General features: G+C 36.6%; 1 long non-coding RNA gene across 1 annotated transcript in view; it reads left to right on the top strand.

The window, feature by feature from the left end:
- The window catches only part of LOC138143326 (uncharacterized), a 2021-nt gene extending 1990 nt beyond the window's left edge, over window positions 1–31 (top strand). Inside the window, exon 2 of the long non-coding RNA XR_011163676.1 lies at window positions 1–31. This exon is cut by the window's left edge and continues 834 nt beyond it. This is a non-coding gene — a long non-coding RNA (uncharacterized lncRNA).
- The last annotated feature ends 11596 nt before the right edge of the window (window positions 32–11627 follow it).

The following is an 11627-nucleotide window of genomic DNA, read 5'->3' as shown; positions in this document are numbered from 1 at the left end:
AAAGAAAGAAAGAAAGAAAGAAAGAAAGAAAGAAAGAAAGAAAGAAATTCTGGTAGTGATATGAAAGATGGAGGGGGGAAAAGGGTAGAGATTAGAGGTGGGAAACCTGTAAGGAGGTGATCACAATTTGAAAAATGTGTGGTAATGAGAACCAGTCTTAGAACAAGTATGTTTGTTGTATTATAGCCACAGAATTCCAGATGAGGAGGAAGGGAGGGAATTATCTATTCTGCTCCCTATTTACAGGTGAGGCAAGTGAAGATTAGCTATGTCAATCCATTTACCCAGGGTAGCACTGTTAAACTATGACTTGAAAACCCAGATCTCATAACTCCCAGTCCAATGCCTTCTCCATTATACAAACTCCCCCATTCATTAAAACAAATAAGTTCAAATGCTAAAAGATATTTTATTCAAAAGTATAGTGAGCTTTGCACTAGATAGAAAACTGAACTGAGAATCAGGACATCTTTTATGTCCCATCTCTAAACCATACTGGCCATGTCTAGGCTAAGACTAAATTACAAAACAGTTTCTGCTGCACCCTAGCAGAGGGATTTTTCTTTTTTATTTATTTGTTATTTTTTTAAAGCAAGCTGGGTTAAGTAACTTGCTCAAGGTTACACGGCCAGGTGTTTCTGGGTGGGTGCTAAGTGTCTGAGCCTGGATTCGATCCCCAGGTCATACCAACAGTGGAAGTTGATGTGCTACCTGGCCGCCCCCAGAGGGATTTTTCTAATAGGGAGTTCTACACCCATGAAATTAAAAGAATGGACAAAAGGAAAAAAAAAGGATACTATAAAGAAGTTACTCCATAATTGTGTTTTTAAAATGAGTTCTTGTATTCAAAATATATTTTAAAATTTTCCAAATAGGAAAAAAAAGTTCCTGGGCCATTTGAAAAAATCCTTTGGTGAGAACCCAGGTTTGGAAAACCTGCTGGAAGGAGTAAGAGATTAAAAAACCATATACAATATACTTGGGTAAAAAGAGTTAGGAGTCAAATTACTGTCAAAGAAGCCAAAATGAAACTAAGAATGTTTAAAGGGACAAGATAGTATGAAGTAGCATACCCTCAGTGACTTCTTTCAATTGATGGTGAGGAATGAAGAAACAAAGTTTTTTCTGTTCAGCTCATAGCATGGTACAGTGGAAAATATGATGGAGTTAGAGTTAGGAAAATTCACATTCCAATTCTTCTATCTGAAAAAAGCAAGTCAATTCACCTCCATAATCCTTATTTGAAGGTTGGCAAGCTAGTGCATAGATTAAAGCACTGGGCCTGGAGTCAGGAAGAACTGAGTTAAAAATATGGTCTCAGACCAGACCGGGACAAGTCACAACTCCTATTTGCCTCAGTTTCTCATCTGCAAAATGGGGACCCACCGGTGAAAGAAATGGCAAACTGGTATCTCTACCAAGAAAATTTCATGGACAAAGTCCATGAGGTCACATAAAGTCAGATGGGACTGAACAACAACAATCTTCAATTACTTCCTTGGCATGTAGTACAGATGATGTGTAGGAAAGTTAGGTACTACAGTGAACAGAGAGGTAGAGTCAGAAAGACCTGAGTTCCAATTCAGCCTCAGACACTTACTAGCTGTGTGATCCTGGGCAAATCATTCAACATCTATTTGCCTCAGTTTCCTCATCTGTAAAATGGGGATAATAACAGCATCTCTCTCCCAGGGCTATTTTTATTGAGGACCAGATGAGATAATAATTGTAAATTTCCTGACACATAATAAATGCTATATAAATGTTAGGTAGTAGTAGCAGTACTAGTAGTGGTGGTGGTGGTGGTACTGCAAGTCGTAGTAAAGTATGGGAAGGGTGATACAAAGGAGAAGATAGCTACATATCAACCTGCTATAGTACGCTAGAGTGCCTTGCACATAGTAGGCTTCTTTTTTTTGCTTTTGTTTTACTTTGTCTTTTTTTCTTTTTTGGAGGGGTGAAGTCAGAACAATTGGAGTTAGGTGACTTGCCCAAGGTCACACAGCTAGAAAGTGTTAAGTGTATGAGGCCAGATCTGAACTCAGGGCCTCCTGACTCCAGAGCCAGTGCTCTATTCACTGTGCCACCTAGCTGCCCTCACATAGCAGGCTTCTTGAATTGCATTTCTTCATATTATGTCTAGAGTAATTTGTTATACAAATAGAACAGTAAGCAGTATAACATCTAGTGTTAGCATTCTGTGATTCTGATTTAGTGTTTTAATAGAGAAAAAAAGCAGTTGTGATCAGATTATATGTTCAATGCCTTGGGTTTCAGCTAACTATAACTGGGGAAAAGGCATGTTTAGCATGTTGTGACACGGTCACCATGACCATCCAGCTGGTACTAGGTTACTGGCAAATCACCTATGAAGAAGTAACCAGCCTCTAGAGGGCATACCTTGCAAATGCAATTCAACTAAGTAATGGCAAATAAGTCAGACAAATTTATTAAGAAAGATTTCATCCTTTCCCTCATTTCCCCACACAGCTTTAAAGAGGGGATCCTTTAATCTCTCACACCTGACTTCTTTTATTTGATCTTTTACACCCCTATGGAAATCCCTACCCTCATTCTGATATCCCCACTCTTGGAGTTGAAGTCTTTGTGGCTTCCTGTAAGAATGGCAGCTTTCTGACCTCTCAGGCTCTTGACTTCAATTAACAAGAAAAGTAATTTCCCAAAGCCTGTTCCTTCTTTCTCTTTTTATTTCTTTGAGTCTTGGCAAAAAAGTAGAGAGGAAAGATTTTTTTTAAGTGAGGAATCAAGATCCAGAGAGTTTAAGTGACTTACAGAAGGTTACACAGTAAGTAACAGAGCTCAAATCTAAAGTCGGATCATTTGACTTGAAATCCATCACTTTCCCTTGCTACTAGTCTTCTAATTGAAGGGCTTTGAAGAAACTGCCTTAAGATCTACCATGCCACAAAAGACAAATAACTACAAGTGAAGAAACCTATTGCATGGAATAATATTGAAATAAGGGTCTTGAAAATAATTTTTACAACATTAAAGAATTCCTTTTAGAAATAGATTCCTGGCTTCTTTACATGTAATGGGTGGTTAACTACATGATTAGTTAAATTAATGCAATAATGACAGCAATATCATGCCCTTTATTAATTAAGATTAATTAAATCAGCCCAAACTAAAAAGTGAATATTCTTTTCAGAAAATAATAACTGGTAAAGAAGGTAAAGAGAGTTTGGATTGAAAATAAAATCTGAATTCATGTTGAAAACCTGGAAATTGATATTTTCTTTTAAAAAGTCATTTTTGTTTGTTAGTTTAGAATAATGCTTGAATAAAGATGTCTTAGAAAAAACATCAAAATCTTTGTTTACCAATACCAATTTCAATGTTTGCACAATTTGAAGAAATAAAAGGTTATTTTATTTGACGTAATGTTTCTCTTTGATAAAATTCTCTGGCAAAAGGGGGAAAAAATTAATGAAAGAAAATTGACAGCACATTTATTCCTTTGCCTCAACTCCATGATGACATTTTAGGGGCCCGAATAACCTCCCACTGGACAAGATGATTTTTATATAAGAAGTTGGGACACAGGATCATCCAACATGGTATGTCTACATCAAAGAAGGTTCTATGGTCTGTGAGCAAAGCAGAATTGAGGAGTGCAAAAGAAATGTGAGATGTACAAATTTAGAGACATCACCCCCCCCCCCCCAAATGATCATGTGGATCTATTTATGTCTGACCTGTGATAGAGTCTTGGTATGATCAGCTACAGTCTGACACATTGTACATTGGCCCAACTTTTGGTCCTCTTTGAGAATTAAGGACAAACATCAACAAGTTAGGAGAAATACCTTTGTCAAGAGAAAGCATTGAGTGAAGAAAAATACTTCATTTTAGAGAGAAAGACCAAAGTAGAGAGTTACAAGATATGTTTTTGATTGTTTGGGGGGATGCAAAAAGTGCTGATGAGCCCATTCAAAATAACTGCTAACTCATGGTTTATGCATTGACAACTTTTAACTTGTGCAGGAAATAAAAACCACAAGAGGAATTCAAATCTCTCATTAGTATTGTGAGTTGGCAAGAATGCCTACTTTTTTTTATAACCAAAAATGACAAAGTCTGTTGCATTCCTATAGGAATCACAGTACCAAAGGTAATAGGAATTATCTTTTCTTTCTATTACTCAGTGTTTTCTCATTTGTAGAAAACAAATCTTTCTGTTTAATACAGAATTTCTTCTGCTTCATACTAATTCATTTAGTTAAGAGGTTTATTGTTTTACATATCAATTGAATTTTAAAAATATTTATAAAATGGTACTTGCTTCTTGAGCATATGTGGTATAGTAATGATTCTATTCCTACTATTAAAAATTTTTAAAAAACAGTTTTTATGTAGAATTTTAAACTTTGTAAACTTCTTTACATAAAATTCTGTACTTGCAGTCAAGAAGACCTCAGTTCAAATTCTATTTCAGACACTTTCCTGGGTGCTCCTAGACAAGCCACTTACCCTCTCTCAGCCTCAGTTTCCTCATTTGTAAAATGAGAATAATGGCACCTACCTCACAGGTCTACTGTAAGGATTAAATGAGATAATATAGGTAAAAGCATTTTGCAAACCTCAAAGCAATGTATAAATGCTAGCTATTAGCATTATTCCTTAGGTGACTTGTTTGCACATAGTTGTTTACATGACGTCTCCCCCAGTAGACTGTGAGCTCCTTGAGGGCAGGGAATATCCTTTGCCTTTCTTTGTATCCCCAGCTTTTGCACATTTCCTGGCAACTTGCTTAATAAATGCTTATTGACTGACTGACTGACTGACTGACTATAACAGTCTCAGAGACTTTGGGCATGCCAAATACAGGATTGGAATTCAGGTCTGCTGATCTCCACTTCCGGTACTGGTGTACTCTAAGAGACCTTTCAGCACATGCATTCTCTGATGTTCTGATTGCAAAAATTAAATAAAAACATTTTTAAAGAACTACTGATGATCTGTGCTTATAAATTCTCAGTCTCTGTAAACGCAAAACAGGAGGAGAGGCCTACTCCATAGCTCGATACCATACCAGAAAGATACATGTGCAACAGTCCAAAACAGAGAGCAGATTAATGACTAGGTCTTTCAATGGACAGATTATTACTTATGTCTCCTCAACCACTAGTACTGTAATGGTGATTGAATGCTCTGCATACAGTAGAGAGTCAAATATTTAATTTGCTACAGTAGGAGTGAAATAAAATTGATTTTGTTTAATATAGTGATAACATAATCTCCAAACAAATGCCACTCAAACTGTAGTTTCAGAGTTAAGTTCTCTATATGCTCCATGCTTTACATTTAACACCTTTCAAGAACAAAATTATGCAATGATTTTTGTGGAAGCAAGGAAATAAATACATAGCTTCTATTATGTGCCAGGTACTTATTATTTTATTCTTGTTATTATCTCATTTGATAAAACACAACAGCCTTGGGAGGTAAGTGCTATTATTATCTTTATTTTACAGTAGAGGAAACTGAGGCAGACAAAGGTTGAGTAGCTTACCCACTATCACACCCCTGTGTCTGACGCTGAATTTGAACTTGGGTCTTCCTGACTCCAGGCTCAGCATTCTACATACTACACCTCCCTAGCTGCCTTTTGTGGGGTTCAGCTTTGCAAGAACACTATGAGGCCTAAAAGATCCCAGGACTCCTGGCATTCCACTAAATTAGATGGGGGACAGGGTGGTGTAGTGAACTCAACTGGCAGAAGATGATGGATTCTCCTCTCCCACTAAGCTGCTTAGCCTGGAGAAACAGAGTCCAAACATATTCCTTTGTATTTCCAATCTGACTTGACCCAGATGGCATCTTTCTTCTTATCCTCTGCTGCCCAAACCAGCCTCCTTTCTCTTCTCCTGCCTGAAGGTCGTATTCTCCTACAAGTCTGACTAGTAAACAAAAACCTTCACCTCTGGTAGAAGTTATTTTTAGGACAATAACTGTTAATGGGTCCTTGACTTAAAAGCTTCCCAAGAGCTGAGACTTTGACTGCCTTATCTTTGTATCTCCCACAGGGTCCAGCCCAATGCCTTGAATACAGTAGTTTATTTTATTTTTTTAATCAAATGCTTTATTAACTTCTAGTTTACATCATTCATTTCTGCAAGATTTTGGGTTACAGATTTTCTCCCCGTTTTTCCCCTACTCAGCACCCCAAAATAGCAATCCCACTGGATATCCCCTCCTCCAATCTGCTCTCTCCCATATCTTCTCCCATTCCCCCTCCAACTTTCCAGTAGGGCACGATGGATCTCTACACCCCAGTGCCTGTATGTCTTATTTCCCAGTTACACGTAAAATAATATTAATAATAGTATATGAATATATATATATATATATATATATTTAAAAGATTTGATTTTAAAACTTTGAATTCCAGATTCATTCCCTTCCTCCCTTGTCACCCACCCTTACTGGGAAGATAAGCAATTCAATATAGGTTGTACATGTGTAGCTATGCAAAATATTTCCATAGTGGATATATTGTGAAAGACTGACTATATTTCCTTCCCTCCTATTAGGAGTTTATTTAAAAAAAATCTATTGAAATGTGAAAGAGTCTCATTCCCCATTATTTGCATAATTGTGTTAGTCCCTAACTGAACTCTTGTAATTACCTTGAGATGCTGCTAGATGGCACAGTGGAAAGTCACGAGACCTGAGTTCAAATGCAGCACCAGACACTTAATAACTGTGACAAATTAAGTGACAAGGCACTTAATTTGTGTTTGTCACAGTTTCTTCATCTATAAAATAGGGTTAATGATAACACCCACTGTGCATGATGGTTGTGAGGATTAAATGAGATAATAATTTTAAAGTGCTTAGCCATAGAGCACTGTCACTATATAAATGTTAGCTATTATTACTAATATTATCTTTCTTGTATAAGACTGAAGTTAAAAGAGCTATTTTTCTCCATCTTGTACTGAGTTAGGACAAAAAGCAGTCTTCCTATCTCTCAACTCTTCTCTCTATTCCTATTATAGAACATTTCACAAAACACTAAAAAGATTTGGAATTCAGCAACTATGTTTTACAGTAGAAACAAGAAAACAGGTCACAACCCAGGTTTTCCCTCTTGCTCCAGTTTACACATAGGCAGAGAGTAGTTGGCAGAATGTGTAGTTTGACACCTTGCTAAAATCTGTCCTGGACTTCATGGAGCTTTTAGTCCTTTTGGGAAGATGGTACATAATTAGCTAACTACAAAATAATATATGACAATTACATAAAAAAGAAACTCTAAGGGGAGATATGAATGAAGAAGTATCCCCCCCTCCATCATTGCTGTCTATAAGGAAGCATTACAGAAAATTAAGAAAAAGAAGCAAGGCTAACTACCTGAATGTCATTTCTTTGGCACTTTTTTTCTAAATCTCAAATCCATCTAATTTTAATTAAGGATTCTAGATTTTCTAGCAACATGATGCTCAGACCATGGTTTCAAATATAAAATACAACATGTATATCATCCACGTGATATGCTGTCTACAGAAAAAAAAAGTGGGATACTTAAAAAGGAGATCTAATTAAGTAGAGCTTTATTCATTACAATCTAATTAAGAACATTGCCAATATCTGGAAGTGTCATCCCTAAAGCTTCAGTCTTTGGAATATTTGTCAGTACCTTGGCCAAGGGTGCTGGAGAAGCTAAGACCTGTGAGCTGAGTCAAATACTACCCCTAGAGATAGCAGCAAGATAGCTAAACCTGAGCTACTGGATAACCATTAATTACTGGTATAGAGAAATTTAAAGAGCATGAAAAATAAACCTCACCTCCAGTAGTCATAGACTAATAGATTTAGTGGAGTTCTCTAGCACAAAAGCTCATAAAACTCCTGAGTAAACCAGATTAAATGTAATTGACAAATGTTTAACAAAATTTTTAAAATACTATATAGATAATGTTAATTTTTAGTTTTCTAAGTCAATGTGCTGTAGCAGGGAGCCATTGCTATTTGATCTTGATACCATTACTCTGGCAGTTTCATTTGCTTATGTGGAGTGCCTACAAGTTGGATGAGCCTCTGAATTCACCTGTGCCACTACATTGTTGGGATTCCCAAGAACTTTTCCTGATGTGGGTGTGTCTCTATACATTTTCCCCAAGATGTTGACCCATTGTCATCATCATCATCAACATCATCATCACCACCATCACCACAACCATCATCACCATCGTCACAATAATAACAATAGCAATAGCTAGAATTTCTATAGTGCTTTATGGTTTAAAAGTGCTTTACATGTGTTATCTCATTTGACACTTTGTATGCTTTGGCTATATTTGATTCCTCCTTTGGCTAAAAGCCAGTTTTCCAGTATTAGGCAAGTGTATGGTGACAGCCTTTCTGAGACTGCCTGGACAGCAATTCTGAGATGACATCTGTTTGAGATTTTGTCATATCAATCTTAAGGCTTGTTGAGAGCTTTATACTTAGCACTTTATTCCAAAGCTTGGTTTCTTGGGAATGCCCAGACTAATGAACAGAAGTAGGTTGATGGTGTGCCCTCACTATTCCCCCTACCCCCATAGCTTTTGCAGTACTTGATATTTTGCTCTAGGCTATTTCATTTGCAAAGGGAAAAAATGCTGAGTTCAGAAGAAGCTTTGCTTACTTGAAAGCTATCACATTTAAAGTACAAATATAGAACATAAGTTTTGGGGGAAATAAGTTGTTAGATTGTTTTCTCCAATAATGCTGAAATAAATCTTATTTTCTAAAAATAATGAGTTGAAGGAAAATATTAAAAGTATCATTATAAAGGGAAATAAATCATGCTTCATACTATTTTAATAAAATCTTAATTTCAGGATTTTCTGAGGCCTTTTTTTTTCCTTTTGCCGGTAAAACATCCAGTTTGAGGACTTACAAAGGGATAAAGTCTGACAGGAGTAGACAGGCAAGGCAATGTGATCATATTCTTGGGCATCTGATAATTTGATTTGGCAAAACAGTCATCATGCTTCAAAATGCAAAGGGGTTATCAGCTTCCATCCAAACTAGCAACAAAAGATGTCCTCTCACTGAGTGTCTTTTTTATTACAAGAGAGGAAAATGGTCGCATGACAGCAAAGTAAAATTTTGTCTGAATGATTTCTGCTGTTGAGGCTTGTCATACATCAGACTGCATCAGTAGCTTCATTAGCTAAGCTAGCAGAGGATACATACATGCGTGAGTTTTTCTGTAGAATATGACTGTTTCTTAAAGGGTCTAGCAATTCCAGAGATTAATTATATTTTCTAGCTGTGCGCAGATTCCACCTTTACAATAGGAGTCAGAGGCAGAGGATAAGGGTTAGAGAATCATATAACATAATAGATGTAGAGTAGAAAGGGATCTCAGAAACCATCAAGTCCACCCTGCTCCCATTTTGCAGATGAAGAAACTGAGGCCAAGGAGTTTAAATGACTTGTCCAGGATCATATGAATAGGACAGGATTTGAACCCAAGTCCTCTGATTACAGAACTAGTGTTCTTTCCATACTGTGTCTTTTATACATAAAATAGATTTAGTCACACAGGCTATGCATGTATATAAAATTAGATACAGATTTACAGATACACAGATACAGATATGCATATAAGCAGGGTAGCTAGCTGACTCAGTGGACAGAGTCCTGGGCTTGGAATCAGGAAGACTCACGTTCATCAGTTCAAATCTGTCCTTAGACACTTACTAGCTGTGTAACCCTGTGTAAATCGCTTAACCCTATTTGCCTCAGTAAAATAATCTGGAGAAGGAAATGGCAACTACTCCAATATCTTTGCCAAGAATATTCCAAATGGGGTCACAAAGAGCTGGACATGATAAAACAACTAAACTACTTGCTATGCATATAGGCAGCATGGTACACTGGAAATAGCACTGATGGTCAAGTCAGAGGATCTGGGTTCAGATTTTACCTCTGCTGCTTACTACTTTTGTGACCTGGGACAAATCCCATAACCTTTCTCTTTGTTTCTTCATCTGTAAAATAAGTAGATTGAACTGGGAGACCTCTGAGGTTCCTTCCAGCTCTTAAACAATGATCTAAGTAGTCAGAATTGATGTCACCAAGCATTATTGAGCACTATACTAGGTACATGAAGGATTCAAAGGCAAAAATGGCAGGAGCTTTTAATGTAGATAGATAAATATGGTTATAGATGAGAGAGAGACAGAGACAGAAAGAAAGAGACAGACAGACAGAGAGAGAGGGAGAGGAGAGAGAGGGAGACAGAGAGACAGAGAGCAGAAGATATTCCAGATTTAATATCTTTAAGATGACAGCTCATGAGTCTCCACTTACGATTTACATATTCTATAATCAGCCAGAGGACACAGGTCATTTAAAATATAGTCACAAAGAAATAGAATCTTAAGAATATTTGAGAAGAATATATCCCCATAAACCTATGGTATACTTTTCCACAAACATGCACATTATCCATGGGAAAATAAGTATGCATACAAATGAGGTACACCCATGTGAAGAGATAATCTTCACCTTCAATACTCTAGTCTAGGACCTGTGATATCTATGATGGCTTGACTCTGCTTTCACTCTTCTCTCATGTTGGGTGCAGCATCTCTTCTGAGAATGGTTTTTAACATGCTGGGTATGTTACTGTCCTGGGAATATCTATTCCTAGCCAAGCCATCTTCAGTTCAGTTTTCTAAGGTATAATGACTTGAACATCTCCCTGATAAGGGTGAGCTGACACATCTGAAGTCATAGCTGCCAAACCTAACCAAGTCAGGTAAAGTGCCTCCAGGCTGATAGTTTTTTTTTTCTTTTCAACCCTTATCCTGAGCCAAAAATCAAAGCTTTTTACTATAGATATGTAGTCACTGTCTAAGAGTTTAAGTACTCTTAGATACCCTGAAAGATCATTTCTAGTTTATCTGCAAATAAATTTTAGTCAGAACAGAAGGTAACATCAGGTGGCAAGGTCAGTGTTCTCTTCCATGAAGTCTACATCCCTATCTTCATTAGCATATCTGTGAGCAGCAAAGCCTGATTCCTTTGGTGCTGTATAGCCAACAGAAAAGGCACACACATAAACCTGCTGGCCAAAATATAGCACCAAAGCAATCAGAATTTGCTGCTGACCAATATGTAATTAAGATAAGGATGTAGACTAGATTGGTAGAGAACCCAGACCTTAGTTTTTTTTAATATGTTCAGTATACACACATATGTTCTAGAATATATGTGTACATATACATATACATTCATACATATAACATGTGCATTGTGTGCATGTGTTTATATAATGCATAGAGGTGCCTGTGCATATAAAATATAATTATATACAGCACACGTTCATATGTATGTATGTGTGTCTTATATGTGCTATGTACATATATGCATATATGTAATTCTAGATAACACATGTACATGCATACATATGTGTTTGTATAGTTTACATGTGTGTCTATATAGCATGTACACCTATAATATATAATATAAACTTGAGAAATGTACAGGATAGAATGTATAACTGTGTTATATAATATACACTTTAATTCCAGTGAAATATATGGACCATATTTATATGTATATGCTGCATCCAACAAGATAGATCAATAAAAGTATTA

Source organism: Petaurus breviceps, unplaced genomic scaffold (genome assembly GCF_028583685.1).
Source record: "Petaurus breviceps papuanus isolate PSGF00001 unplaced genomic scaffold, PetGlider_PUasm1.0 90638, whole genome shotgun sequence".
NCBI classification, from domain to species: Eukaryota; Metazoa; Chordata; class Mammalia; order Diprotodontia; family Petauridae; genus Petaurus; species Petaurus breviceps.
This window is presented reverse-complemented; position numbering and strand designations above follow the sequence as displayed.